This window comes from Gallus gallus, chromosome 2 (assembly GCF_016699485.2).
Source record: "Gallus gallus isolate bGalGal1 chromosome 2, bGalGal1.mat.broiler.GRCg7b, whole genome shotgun sequence".
Taxonomy (NCBI): Eukaryota; Metazoa; Chordata; class Aves; order Galliformes; family Phasianidae; genus Gallus; species Gallus gallus.
The window spans coordinates 26,907,584-26,923,255 of NC_052533.1; the positions used below are offsets into that span (position 1 = coordinate 26,907,584).

Here is a 15,672-nt window from a genome sequence, read left to right on the forward strand (position 1 = left end):
GGTTGCCTGTGTCCTGTGTCCCTCTGCTCGATGATGGCAGGAGAGGCCATCACCGTTTGGGGGATATTACCCTGGTGCTTTTCTTGCACTCTCTGATACTCCTTAATTTCTCCACCTCCTCCTTGAGCTTCACCACCATGCTGAGCAGATCATCCACCTCTTCACACTTCATGCAAGTGGAATCCCTGTTGCCCTTCACCAACAGCAACAGGCTCAGGCAGTCACTGCAGCCAGAGACTTGGACTGCCACATTTTTAGGTGGGTACTCTGTCTGAGTCACCTACTGGCTGTCTCCCAAGTGAACAGAGATTCTCTGCCCTCCTTGCTCTCACTGCTCACCTGCCCTGTGTGAAATGCCCATGCAAACCAATGCATCGTGCTCTTCTGCTTGCGCATCCTGTTCGAGCTGCTCCTGGGTCTCTTCACTCTGTAGTGGCAGGTTTCATACACACAAGGGGCTTCCTGGTTCTGCCCCTGTGACATCAGAATGCTGTTGCCATGTAGAGCACAATTGCGCCATGCACCTGCTCCCTGACAGGGCTACCCCTCAACCAGCCTAGGCAATTGCCTACTTCAGCACAGAAAGCATCCGCTCCAGAGCTGAGTACCTCTCCAAAAGGTTATAGACATATACATATATGTATAACATATAATATATGTGTATATGTCATGTAATGTCATATGTTCTCATTCAGTCACATGCACTTTTTCCCCACTTTGGCTACAGAGCTTTGAAATGCATCACAATCCATGAGCAACATCAAGATAAATGGGCAGCCACACCAATGAGGATATGGAGTAGAGGAAATGCTGGAAGATATGGAGACATATTAAATTAGTATGTCATCAGTAATTTTAATTACATTTGAGGAAGAAATCCGTCGGTAGCCAGTAAATGTTGTTAGTTCTCTTGTCCATGATCTCCATTTATATCCAAAAAATTAACTCTAAAAAACCTGACAACAGTTTTGTAAAGCTGTAAAACAATTAACCACACACACATGCAAAATTCCATACATATAATCACAGCACATGTGAGATACACAAGCAATTGTTAAATGATTTCAGTGCTCTGAAGAATCATAAAAAATATACTGATAAAAAATAATAAAAAAAAAACCAAACAGATAAACCACAAATATTGTTGAAATATTTTACCTCTGGGACTTGTAAGAAAATCACTAATACTGTTTTATAGACCATTAACTGTAAATTACTTTCTCCTTTGGGCAAGAATTTTATCCTTTTTCATTATTATTAATTAAAACTAGCAATGTTTCTGGAGAAAAAAAATATATGTGGAAAAACTATAAAATACCATTTCCCTGGAGAGGCTTGTATAAAAATACTACCTGGGTTATTTCCCTTGAGAAATATTTTACACAGATGAGAAATGGCAGTGATTAGAAATCAGTGACTTTATTAACAATTAAAATTTATTTTATAATAACAGCTTGAGGAAATGTGTACATGTGCATGTATGAATAGTCTTGTTTTTCTTTTAGCAGACTTGAAATTGGTCTGGACAAAGTCAAGCTTTGATCAGCAGGCTGTGTGCCTGTGGAGGTTTTTCTGAGCTAATACAGATCCAGAGAAAGAGAGTATATGTTAGGCTATGTTCATTGATATATTAATATGGTTATATACCTTGAGCTGCCATCTGACGAAATGAAACCTTTGAACTCTAAACTCATCTGTGGAGTCTTGCTGTTGAGGTCCAAGTTAGATCAGATGCCCTATTACATGTGTTACATGATGTTTAAGCATTGTAAGTTATGAAATGCAATAATATATGCTCTGTACTTAATACCGTCTTTACCATTTGGTAAATGTTAGATTATCCTGTCTGGGAAATAACAAATTAATGTATTTTTTTTTAATAGAAAGAGAATTCATGCTTTTTAACTGTAGGCCTTTAATTTTTGAGTCTGAAGGTGAACTTCAAAATCTGCAGAGGACCCCTGTGGATCTCTGCAATGCACTAAGATACAAGTTTGATTGTATAGGTATTTTCCATCAGATTTTTTTTATTATTCTTTGACTTCACAGGAGACTTCTGAGGGGAAGTCATCGTTAGTGTTCTTCATGCCATTCTTGTCACTTGTACCATGTTCAGATTTTATCAGACTTCAACTTTTTTGGCTGTGCAGAAATTTTCAGCTTTGGAAGTGTATTTTGGAAAGTAAATAGATGCAACCAGACATAGTGGTGTTAACTGTATGACTTTGAACTTGGAGAATCCCCTTGCCTTCCATATGAGATCCAGGAATGTGATCCTGCTGTTCAGTGACTAGCACTGCAGTGCGCAAGGGTTAGTTGGGGGTTAAATAGGTCCCATTCAATGTGTGAAAATTTATCCAAACAAATCCCTATATTTACTGCAAGTAAGATGCAGAGCAGGGCAAATGCCAAATTAAGGGCTACTCCATGAATATTTATTATTTATTCATTTAAACTTATTTTACTTATATGGTATAGTACACTTGATGTAGAACCAATTAAACTACTATCAGTTTTTATATTTGGTTTATTGAAAATGATCAATTTTCCATAGGCCCATGTTTCCTAAATACCGCTGATTAAACGTACATTCTGATACACTGTTTCTTTAATAGTACACTGAATCCTCAATTCAGCTACTCACATATCTCTTATGCATATATAAAAACACTTTGACAGTTTAATCAGAATTTGAAAGTTTGTTCCTGTTTTACCACAGTGCTTTGAGCTCTTTACATTCCATGCTGTGCTTTTTGAACTGGATGATGTCTTTAGTTTTAGTATTGCTTTTACATGATTTTTCCTCTTTTTTAATGCCTTGGTTTTCTGCCTTTGACTGGTAGATACCTCCAAAGAAGAGGTCTGTGAAAGGTTACTGAGGAATAATTAATATTAGATCTTTAAACAGAAGAAGGTTAAAAAATTCTCTGATCATTTGAATTGTAAAAAATAAATGCTAACAATTGTTAGTATCTTTTTTTGTTTGTTTGTTTGTTTTCATTGGTTTAGTTGGTTTAGATAGGAAGGGGAAACATCATGCAATTTTGATTAGTCAGTATCTAATAGTAGACTAACTGAAGAAAATAGTTCCAGAAAACATTTTCTACTCTACTTAGAACAGAAATACATTTTTTAAAAATATAGTAGTTCATTGTAATTTTGCTGGTTTTGTTAAAACGCATTTCAATAAAAACAGTTTAGAAAGACTCATTTAGAAACTGTTTAGTTAGCAAATCAGTGAATCCAGGATGATTTTGTCAGTATTTTTGCTGGCCTCCAGCTCCACTTTTTTTTTTTATTTTATTTTTTTAATTTGGATAAGCAATTTGACCCTTTCTAATGTGCCCTTCTTGCTTCTCTGAATCTCAGTTCAGGAATTAAAGACCAGTGGATGGATCATTATAAAGATCATTAACCTGGATTCCCACATATCATACGACTTCATGCTTTTATGTATCTGAAAATCCCTTTCAAGTCAGTTCTGAATCTGCTCAGTAGAATATATAACAATATTACAGTCTAAAATCTGGTGTGCTATGTGGAAATCTGCCATTCATCTTCCATGCAATCTGGGAATCACAGCAAGATATTGATGTCTCATTCAACATTTAGCATAGGTAGCTCAATTCCTATTACGGGAAATAACTAGACTATGTACTGATACAGAAGGTAATAGAACTATTTTGTTTTATACAAGGAAAAACATTTGACATACTTGCAATCTCAGATATGGTTTACAGAAACATGATATCTTTGCAGTCTCAGTGGGATTTATCTTTCATTGGTATGAATTATCACTTCACTGACCTCTTATTCCAACTTTATCCTCTGTAAGGCCATAGATAACTTTCTATTGATGAATATTTTCTAGACTGATTTTCCATCCTTGCTTGCTGTTTCTCTTTTGCCCTGGACAAGTGTGGACCTAATGGTAATGATATAAGTAACACTATGGATATGTATGTAGCATTCCAGTAACAATTTTTGTCCTAGATCAAAAACCAGATGTGGGTAACAGCATAAATTTCTCATTATAAAAAACTGATGGGAACCTATAAAGAAAGAGTAAATCCCTTCACTGTGGAAAATAAGATGCAAAGTTGCACTCTGCATGCTAATCCTTACTTAACTTGGCACGTGAGGAATGTCTCCGTGATTTTTCCAGTACATATGGGGTGATTTGGAAAAACGCCATCTGCCCTGTGGCATAAAAAAAATAAAGACGGCTGCTGCACTCAACAAAACACACAACTAAAAGAATTTGACCCCCCTGAGATCTACTTGGAAATGTGATTATAAGGAAATTGGATTGCTTTGCAGTTATTAACCATTGCAGAGAAAAGGCAAGAGAGAACATATGATCAAAAGACAGATTGGTAAGATTACTTTAGAACTCAGAAGTTGGAAAATATGTTTTTATTAAACTTTTTATTTTGTTAGTTAGTTAGTTAATTAGTTCTCTGTGTGTACTGATTTTATAAAAATGTTCACTGTATACGCTTATGGGGTGGTTCAGACCCACTGTGTGTAACTAAGCATCGTGGATGGATATTCCCTCAGTGGAGCAGACAGCTCTGTTTCATTGTGACTCTACTTCACGTAGTTCTTCCTTTAGGTTTGTAATGTTTTGGCTGCTTTCTTCTATAACACACACAGTGTGAAGTGTATCAGAAGACTGGCCATATTGTCCTTCAGAATAAGGGCTCCTGTACTTGAAAGTGTACAGAAATTGTAATTTTGCTCACAGATTTAACAGACCATGTACTCTAAAAGACACTAAGAAGACTAATAGATTAAAAAAACTGCCCTGAATCAGTCAATTGTTTGCATTGGCATGGTGTCTCAAGTCCATCATTCTTTCTATACCACTACACTGCTTTCTGTTTTTCCTGGAATTTATACTGCAAAGATGGGATAGACACTTGGACTCTCTATGACCGTACTAGTAAAGCAGACATACCAGGGTGCTCACTTTGTTGCAGAAGGCAGATTGTATCAGACCACATCTACACTAGTAAATTTCAAGTGTGGGCTTGTACCAATAGAAGGTTGCTAGCAAAGGTCATGAAAGGGAATATGTTTTTGTGCCTAATCACCTGTTTGTCTGGCTGTCATACGTGCCTTCTATCTTTACAGAATTGTAGAATTATTTGAATTAGAAGGGATCCTTAAAAATCATTTAGTTCCACTCCCCTGTGATAATCAAAGACATCCACTGCTGGATTAGGTTGTTCAGAACCCCTTCCAGTCTGGCCTTGAATGTCTCCAAGGATGGGGCATCCACCATCTCTCCAGGCAACCTTTTCCAGTGCCTCCTTATCGTAAAAGACTTCTTCCTTACAGACAATCTAAAACTACCCTCTTATAGTTTGAAAACATTTTCCCTTGTCCAGTCACAGTAGACCCTGCTAAAGAGTCTGTCCCCTTCTTTCTTATAGCCCTCCTTTAGATATTGAAAGGCCACTATCAGGTCTCTCTGGAGCCTTCTCTTCTTGAGGTGGTATTATCTGCTTAAAGAATAAAATACTGCTGTGCCTTTTGGTGTATAAGAAAAAGCCCTGTTCCCAGTGCTTTCAGATTAACAGTCTCTGCATAACAAATTGTCGATACATATTGTTTGCAGCAGCTACCAGTGTACTTCAGGATGTCTGAGCACCTGAAACCCTGCTTCTCATATCAGACAATTTTGATATCTTCTCAGGATCATGTTGCATACAATTTTCTTTCATACTGAAGCTAGAAGAACTGTTAGTCTTCATATGTGGATCAGGTCATCATGTAGATCATGTACCTGGTTCTCATAGTGAGCTATACGGAGAAGGTCTTGGTGGCCTGTAGAATTTTCAGCTCAAGTCACTGGCAGGATGCAGATAATAAACGTTGATCCTGGTAAGAAGCTTGATAGAGTGACTACACTGTGAAATACAGACATTTCTAAACCCCTTCAAGGAGCTCCATATCCTTTTCCACATGAGCAGGCACCAGACATCCAACACCAAAGTATCATATTCTACAAGGCCATTGCCACAGAGAAGATGATTTCCATCTCTGTAACCTTGCTTTTGTGGACTGTTACAGCTGAGTAGGCAACAGGTTTGGAGCTGGCAAGTTTACAGCAGGTAGAATTTCGCTGGGTCATCTCTGAAGGCAATAAGCAGACAGTACAGTAATGAGTAGTCTTCATTAACAGAAGTGATGACTCATGGACTAGGAATTGCCACAAAATAGAACCTGATTCTCTTCAGCCATTGTCACTTTCACAGCATTTGAAAATCAGTCTGCCTGTCTAAGAGCTTTATGGGTTTTGTCTGTCTCTAATTTCCCTGTCTGTATTGTACACTGCTAATCTGGTTCTAGCAGACATCCACAGCCCCTTCCCTCCAGCACTTTAAACTCTCACTGACTTTTACCAGTCTGCCACAGCTCTTTTTCTGTCTCTCTTTTATGTACTCCATTATTCTTCTGAATGACATCCCTCCATTTTCTCCCTCCAGACTCTAGTGAGATATGATTTTACAAAATAATTTCCCAGACACACAAATGTGTAAAACCAAAGCTTCCCACATCTGTATTTCTTATAGTTGCCATTCTGACACAGACCCTTAAACAGCTCTCTTTGATCAATAGTTTTAGTGACTTCTGCAAGCTTTGTTTATATAAAAGTTATATAAAATATAAAAAATATATACATGTATAAATATACACATACTTTTAAAATTAAAGATAAAGAACAAGTATGTAAACTCTCAGCCCTCTAACTGTACCTGGCAAGAGTGGGCCAGTGATCAATCAGATATCTGCTCAGCCCAGTACCTTCTCCTAAAAATGAGAAAGGAGAATTGGCTACATCTCAACAGCTAAGAAGGCTGAGGTACTTGGTGAGTTCTTTACTTCATCCCTCACTATTAGATAGGATTTGCATATTTCTCAGTGGGATGATTCAGTCAGAGTAAGATTCTTCTCTCATCTTGCCTAGATCATTTTGGTGTTACTAAACATACCTCTTTCCTGTGTGAGACATCTTGTTTCTCATTCTCTGAGTGCAGCTGTGTTGAACATAAGTTATCTCAGAAACAAGATGTTTTTATATATCACAATGCCATGCCTCCTACATTGCGTGAAGATAGACATGAGTGTGCAGGTGTGACCCCGTTGGCACAGTGCCCATGGATTGTGCCAGAGGAAGTCTGTCAAAATTGCATGGTTTCATCTCTGTTGCTTTTTGGAAACATTATCTGAAAAACGCCACCTGGGAATTGTTTGGGAGACTATAATTGTAAGTTATAAACATGCCAAAGGTTTTTCAAAAAATTTAATCACGTAAGCAATGACCTTTGAGAATCTGAGCACATGCCCTGGTTGTATTAACTTACCAGTAAAATCTAACTTCTGTTCAACCAACTTTAATCCTGTTGTTTTTTTCTGAGGTTCTATGGCATCAATGTTTTGTAAGTTTTACCTGAGAGGAAGCTATTAATCTTTTCCTGTTTTCTAGTTGTAATGTTTTAAAGATATCATGGGAAAATTCCATGTGAAGTGTCTGGATTTCTCAAAGTGATTGCAATAATAAGGTAGACTGGATTTTTCACTGACAGCCCTAACAGAAAATCTGAGGAAAGGAAAAGCAATTTTCCTAGATTTAAGTAGAAATTGTCAGTCTGTAAAGATCTTGGACACTGTAGAGAAGGACTATTTGTAATTAAGAATACAGTAATTAAGAAACAGCAGAACAACACAATTCTTTCATTGTAGCTAGGTTCATATTCATCTAGTCAGACAGTCAGAAAAAAAAAAAACTGATTGCTGATAAAATTTCTTCTTTATTTAATGATGAATTTTTAGTGCTTGTAGATAGGAAGACATGACGATATATCCACCACTTGCATTTTTTTTGTTTTGCATGTCCAACTGCTTGATCTTAAACAAAGTAAATTAAAGCAATTCCAAAACTTCTTTCCATTTTCATTTTAGAAAATAACATTCATGTCCTTTCAAGGATTGAGGGATATGGCATATGTAGAAAATATATCAAAGTGGATTTGAAACCATACTGAAGGGTGAGCAAGAGTAGTGCCTAGAAGGCATTGTCTCCAGCAAAAGGATATATTACTGTGGCCACAAGCAGCTGACTTTCTGAAAGGGTGCTAAGCTTTGTGGGCTATTCAGTTTCCTATTAAATGGTGTCATGACAAGTTAAAACATGACAAATTACTTCTGATATACTTCTAGTCATAGTGTTGTAGCTAATCTTATGATAATATAGCTACAGGAGTATCTCAGTAGTCCAGATAATGTGATCCAATATCATGTAGATTGTATAGGTTAAGCATGCATGTTCACCCCAGTCAGCCTCTGGATAAGTGCTTTGAGAGATTCCAGTATCACTCATTGACAAAGTGCTGGGGAGGTCATTAAAAAATGTGGTATGTGTGAAAATAGCAGAGAGTTTTTAATGTAACCTTATTAGCATAAAAACTTGAGCTAGAGAGGAGTCCAAAATACTTGCAGGCACAAAATGTTGAGGAGAGAGGCAGGGCCTGGGAGCAAATAGGTAGCACCTGTCTCCATAGAGAAGCTGCAGGCAAAGTCATGTTGGCTGGTGAAATGGATTATTCAGCCAACCTTGTATCAGAGTCAAGTAATAACACTGTATATTAATTAATTACATTTTCATCAGGTAGAGAGCCATTTAAAGCTTGCTCAGGATATAAAAAAATGAACTAACAAATAGTATCTATTGGCTTATTTTGTAGTTAAGAAACGTGTCAAGTTTAAAGGCAATTTTAGCTTATGAAATTTATTTTTGCTTGATGTGGTACACTTGAGTTTAACAGTTTCTCTGAAAAGGATGTTTATTTTGATTTGATTTTAGTCTATTGGAAACTGGGTACTGTGTGATACTGACTGTAAAAAGTTTTGAAGTACAGGTTTTTATCAATGGTGTAGTTGAGTTTATAAATAACTGCAGTGGAATGTGGGTGACAGATTGCTTAGTTTTTTATCCACTCAATTATTTGAATGGATTTTACTTAAATGCACGTTAAATTAATTGAATGTTACTAGTTTGACATAAAAAATTCTCTTGCAATATGTCATTCAGCCTAGAAAATGATATTGTCCTTCTTTAAAATTATAAATTACATATGAATAATAATAACAATGTCGATTTTTAAGCTGTTTTTTTTTTTCTCTCTAAAAGAAAAAAAGATAATCAATGCCCCAAATAGTGTATTAATTTTATCTGAGACTTCCCTTATTCCTTCCTTTAGCACTTTGTGTTTGATGCTACAGACCCAAGGACAAAATTCAAAATATATATTCCCTGTTCATAGCATAACTTTTAGGATGTTTATACTGAGAAAAGTGCAATTTCAAAATGTATGTTTCAGGAAGGATGATTTGATGTTTTCAGTTAGTTTGTTTTTATCAAAATATTACTATGCCACAATGTTGTCTAAATGCTCAGGACTACAAAGTGTCAAATGTTCTGCTTCTCCACATTCTGAACTCCAGATGAAGCCAGTATAAACCCATGGCACGCCACAGGTGAGCTTTGTGAACTCACAGCCTGAGCATGAGTATGACAAATGTTTTGAGTCAAAACTGCTGGAAGTGACAAGGTCTGCCCTGAGATCCAAAAATTAGAAATGGAGTACATAGGTGACAGTGGTGCTACTCCATAAACGTGTGTGCTTTCAGAGATGTTCTTGAACTGTGCTGTTGTTAGCTTCTTCTTTTTTTTTTTTTTTTTTTCCCCAACAAAGATCAGACAAAGTGACTGTATAGTTCAGTTGTTATGGCTTCACCAACTGAAGACAATATCTCCTGATTTTACATACAGAATTATAGAGTAGCTACAAAAAGGGCTTACAGAAAGAACATCATTGGAGGTTTGAGAAAGCATCGAGAGAACATTGTGAAAGAGTATAAAATATGAAGCACTGACCAGTATCTGGGAAGCTGAGATTTGTCATCTCTGTCAGAGAGACAAACAAAACCATTACTGTAGAATCAGGTCTCACTTGTTCTCTGGTTTTCCCCAGGAATTTTTACTTGACAAAAATGATATAAGCACTTTTGTGAAAACCAGTAACTATTCCAAACAGATCTCATGAAAAGAGATATTCTGCCTGTCAGCTTGCATACACAGCTGGGGCCTTCACTCACTCATTATGTGCCTTTCATAGTTTAAATCTGTAACAACTATCGGAACTGGTGTCAAATATGGTGTCAGCAGAGATTTTTGTCTAGGAGCTAAATGAGCTATAGTCCTTTAAACAATGTTAGCTGATATCAAATATGTTCATAATCACTGGCTAAAGCTTTACAGGGAGGGTGTCATGACATGTCACTGCTGTCATACTCTTGAGTGAAAGCCATATGTTTTAATACTATTGAGTTTTGGGATGCTTAACAATATAAGCACCATACTTTGGATTCGATCTCTTTTCCACAACTGTGTGAAGCCTTGGTTATTCTGCAGCATACCACTGTGTGTATTCTGAAGCAAAAGTTTGCTGAGCTGTTTTAAATTCCTTAGCATAAAGACCATGCAGCTGTTCATAGTCCTACATCTGTGATATCCTATCAGGGCAAAGTCATTCCTGAATACTGCACTCTACATGTTGTACTTCACAACAAAACAATTAAAAAAATATTTAGAGATCATTTTATATCTCTAATAATAGTTTAATCTATGCCAGCAAAAAATAAAAAAAATATAAAAAAAAATCAAAGACAGGGTGGAGGACTACTCTTTAAATACTCATGAAAAGATTTTTCAATAATACTTAAAACTGTTCCAAAAGCCATTTATTATATTCCCTTTTCTAAACCCTGACAAACCTCCCAAGTTCATATACACACAAGAGATGGTCTGGCTGATCTACACCTGTCATTCTGTTGTAGTCATACTTAGTATACTGTAATGAAGCAAATAATTACCTAATACTTGTATCCTGCACTGTTTTTTTTACTTCTAATAAAACAGAGACAGAAATCATTTCCCCTTATATATTCCTTGTATGTCTCCCTGGCTTCAGCACAGGACAAAATTATTATTATGTGTGCATTTGGGTGGAGAGAGTCATTTTAAAGTGTCAGTAAAAGGAAGTAACATGAGAACTGTGTGAAACTCAGAATGCATGAAATATACCATGGGGTGTGGCATGCAGGCATATGGAAATGTTTAAGGTATTAAATCCTACTGGAATGCTGTTGGAGGACTATGTAGAGAGAAGCCCAAATTTGGTCCTTCCTTTTATATATTGATTTCTGAGTGCTGCCTTTAGCATATGGTCTCCCAGCTGTGCCTGAGCATTGTTATGGGGGAAATCTTGTTGAGACAAGCCAGTGTGATGTAGGAAAGCAGATACTAGTTGGGGCTCAGGGGTTGAGAGAGCCCTGATGATCCAACTTGCCACCTAGCTAGATGTGTAATGAGGCCAGTTATCTCTCATAGTGAAAATATAATGATATATCTAGATAAAGCCTGATATTTTAACAGTGATCATGAGACCATATCTGCTCAGGTGGTACAATCTGCCAACATAAAAACTCAAGGTAACTCTTTGAGTGTCCTGTTAGGCTAGGTCTTGCAATTACAGCTATGGGGTCTCTGATAGATAGATTAAACACTCACTTTTAAATGTGAAGTGGAAGTATTCAAGGCCAGAATGGATGAGGCCTTAGGCAACCTGATCTACTGTGTGATTACCCTGCCCATGGGAGGATGTTGGAAATAAATGATCTTTAAGGTCCTTTCCAACCCAAGCCATTCTATGATTCTATGATCTCGCTGTGGTGCCCAAGAAGAAAAACCCCTTGAACAAAACTGAAAATTTCTCATACTATTTAAGTAAAAAAAAGTTCAGTCAAATCCAATAGACAAGTTATAATAAAGCCTTGTTCTGAAGCTTGTGTGATCTTCATGAGTTGATGCTTTATATAACCTTTGGATAAACTGAACCCAAGACTGGAATTGCAGTGTTGCTATTTTTCCAAAGTAGAAATTAATAATTTTGAAAAGCTCTTGCTCTTTTATTTTCTATGTGCTCTACAGATTTCATGCCAGGATAATAGGCTCTCTAAAAACTCTAGAACTGAAAAGTGCCCAGTTCTTTCTCATCTGAGGATAAGATTTGTTGGATAAAAACTGTATTGTGTGATTCATGAGAATCTTTCTGATTGAATAATGAAAGAAAGTGATTTTGAATCAAGGGAGTGTGTTTTTAAATATTATATGTGGTTGTTGTTGTTGTTTATTCCCGTGATTTAAAAACATTTTTTATATCTAATATCATCAGTAGTGAGGGTTGGTGACTAATATGAACTAATAGATGTGACTAACAGTTCTCCATCACCACTTTTTTTTTAGGCCACAGCCAGCATAATGTGTAGAATATTGTGTATCTGTATACATACTGTTATTGAAGGCGATGGCCTCTGACCATTAGCAAAATATTCTTGGACAGAGACCTCAGCAGGTGAGAAGGTTAAGGGTCTAAACTGAGCATACTAGAGGTTATGGTAGCAAGATTATTGTGTGGATCATGTGAAAACACACTGAGACATATTCATACACTTAAAATGAGTTTTAAGTGGAACCCATGGTATATATGTAGATGCCATAGTCATCACAAATTGCTTCAAAGCAGTCTAAATGGAAACAAAATGCTCTCATCTGTTTTTCTAGTCCAAGACAAAGTCATCTGACTGTTCATAAATTATAAAACTCCATGTAAGATATTTTATAATTGTGACTTTTCCAGTTGTTCTAGGTAGAATATTAGAAAATTTTATGACTCTTTTAATTGGAGCCTGTTTTGTAATGTCTTGTAAATCAATATTATATTAAATCTGGAGGAAACCAGGTTCCATGGCTGGTATCAGAAATCAGAACCCTGTTTCTCAGGGTTAATAATTCAAAAAGCTTCCAAAATGGATTTCAGCAGCATAAAGGAAGAACAACTATTGGGCTATAATGACCATAAAATATGGGAATATTGATTCCTCAGGCTTTAAGCCTCAGTGGGCCAGCAAAGCAATTTATTTTTATGCCTTTTATTTAAAAATAAATGTTTTATCAATAGCATTTTGCTACGATGGTAAGAATAGATCTTTCCTGTGAGGAAACTTCAGCAATAGGATTAGATTTTGAACCACATAATCTTTTTTTTTTTTTTTTTCCCCTTAAAAACCCATTCATGTTAACCAGTTCTAATTGAATGACTGCAGGGTGCTCAAAAACGGGAATCAGTCCAACATGTTAAGTGGGTTAGATTTCCAGAGTAACAAATGTAATGACCAGCTTTGAAAGATAGGCTAAGAGATAATCAATAACCCCCTAGAAATGTGTGCTCAGGCTTAATAGATTTGATAAAAACAATATATATATATATATATATTTAGTATTTATAGTTGCTCTTTACAAGGTGCTAAAGAAAATGTGCGCTGTCTCACTGAGGAAAATGAACTCTTGTAGTCTTATTTATCAAATTATTCATGATAGCAGTTCTAGCCTTCTCAAGCAAGTTTGTTTTTTAACATATTTATCAGGAATTCCAGTGTGTGGACTTAAAACTTTGAGAGTGCAACTTAATCTTATTGAGGTTGGATTGCTACACTGGCATGTGATCAGCCTGATATTCTCTAGAAAACCTGTCAGTTGCATCTCTCAAGGTTGGTAATAAGCACAACTCAGTGATTCTGTGCATTCTTTCTACCAAGCACTCTCAAAAAATACATGAGATCTTTTAGGAGGCTTTACCTATACAGAATACCTTTGACTGTGACTCATTCAGCAGTTGTAACCTTTCCTCCATTTATTTTCCTTCCCAAATAAAATTTTAGTCTTGGCTGACATGTCCATCTACTGAAGGAAGTAATGTCTTTCTTTGCATGTGCTATCTGAAAGTTTGATCCTTCCAGTAAGGAAACAATAAACATCCTTATCTATTAGATATGTTATGTACTGTTGCTGAAAATTAAATACAGAATATCCGTTAGTACTCTATAGAGAAGTAATGTGATTTGGAAACAGTCTTTTGTGTCCCAGTGATTAAATTTACACTACTGCAAGTGTACCCCTGTAAAACCCCATTGGTAAATTTCTGTAATTTTCTGTTGTGCCTTAGCATTGAATCATGCTTGGAGCATTTTAAGAATGGCTTGATTGCTGCAGTGTGGATGAAGCTCTAGGGCTGTGCAAATCTTTGAGTCTCGGGACATATTTGTAGACAGTCTAGGTGAAATGGTAGTATAGAGCTCTCCAGTATGGACTGACTTTAGATGCCAGTCCCAGGATGAATAATGCAGACAAACCACAGGACCTACAATGATAATAAAAGGACCTTGTCAAAGACATTGAAATGGTTTATGGGTAAATGGCACAGCTAAAGCTATATTGATGAGCATATATCAAATGCCTCTCAGGCATACTTAGATGTAGACACAAGTAGATGTGGACAGAATATTGGGATAGATAACTTAGCAGAATCTGGAGGATACTAGAAGAATTAGATCAAATATTCAGGACTCAAATGAAAGAAAAATCATGGCAGATAGATTTTCAAGGAATTAATCTTTTTTGCGTTCATTCCTTTACAGACTGATACTGTTAAAAATAAATTAGTATAGTATTTCTCAGTAGCAGGTCCCAAAAATGTTACCGTAAGCTGCAATTAAAAAAAAAAAAAAAAGCTTTTTGAGGTAGTTTCATGCTCCTCTTTACAATTTTCCTTCTACGATCTTTATTACTATTTATTGCCTTACGTTAACTCTTCTGCCACTGATGTATTGGTTTGCTTTTTTGCAAATTTAGACAAGCCAACTTTACAAAAGGTACAAAAATCCAAATAATTCTAACAGCAAAAGGAATCTTTAAATGTTTTGACAGTTCTGCTTTTACTGGTGTTTCTGACTAACATTTCTCAACTTGGTTCATTCTGATTTGCTCCAGTAAAAGGAAATCTTGAGAGGTAATGTCCTCTGTTCTGTTTAAATTTGTTCTCTGTTCCCTTCTGAATCTTGGTCTGTTTTGTCCTGACCTAAAGCAGGATAAGGGATTACAATGCATTGACTTTTGCTAAATGCTTTCTAATCTCTGCCTCTCTCCTAAGAGTTTTCCACTTGGCCATCAAAGAGCCTAGAGGAAAAAATCTAATACCTTGGATTAAAACTTTGCATTAAACATATTTTCATTTGTTTTTTAAAATACACAAATGCAAAATGCTACAAAAGCACTGGTAGAACTTGTAATTCCAAGTGTTATCATGTTTTCATTATAAAACCCTCTGCTTATTTTCTTTCTCATAATCATTTTGGTATACCTAAGGAGACAAAGCGTGCATGACACTGACTGAGAGTTCACACAGAACTCTTCTCATTACAAATGTACATAGTAGTGTGGACATCTTTCAAATAAGTCAGCCATTCAGTGAATTCTTTCATTTTATCATATTTGGTTCCTTTGCATCCTCAAAGAAATGCATTACATATGAATGGAGGCCAGAATAGCAATGAGCAGACATAAAATATATTAATCTTCATGAAGTTCCCTGTTCATTTTCTCCAGTTGCTCCACAGGAGGTATAGACTCAGTAAAAAACAACACAGGCTTAAACTAGCAGTAGAATATTTAGAATGTACAGTCGGTTTTCAGTGTGTATACAG

At 36.2% G+C, this 15,672-nt stretch overlaps 1 long non-coding RNA gene across 1 annotated transcript in view; it reads left to right on the top strand.

Annotated features, from left to right (window-relative positions):
* The first annotated feature begins 476 nt into the window (after positions 1–476).
* Positions 477–15,672, top strand: part of LOC101748265 — a 55,068-nt gene continuing 39,872 nt past the window's right edge. Inside the window, exons 1-2 of the long non-coding RNA XR_006938635.1 lie at positions 477–619; positions 728–838. This is a non-coding gene — a long non-coding RNA (uncharacterized LOC101748265). The remainder of the gene's footprint in view (positions 620–727; positions 839–15,672) is intronic.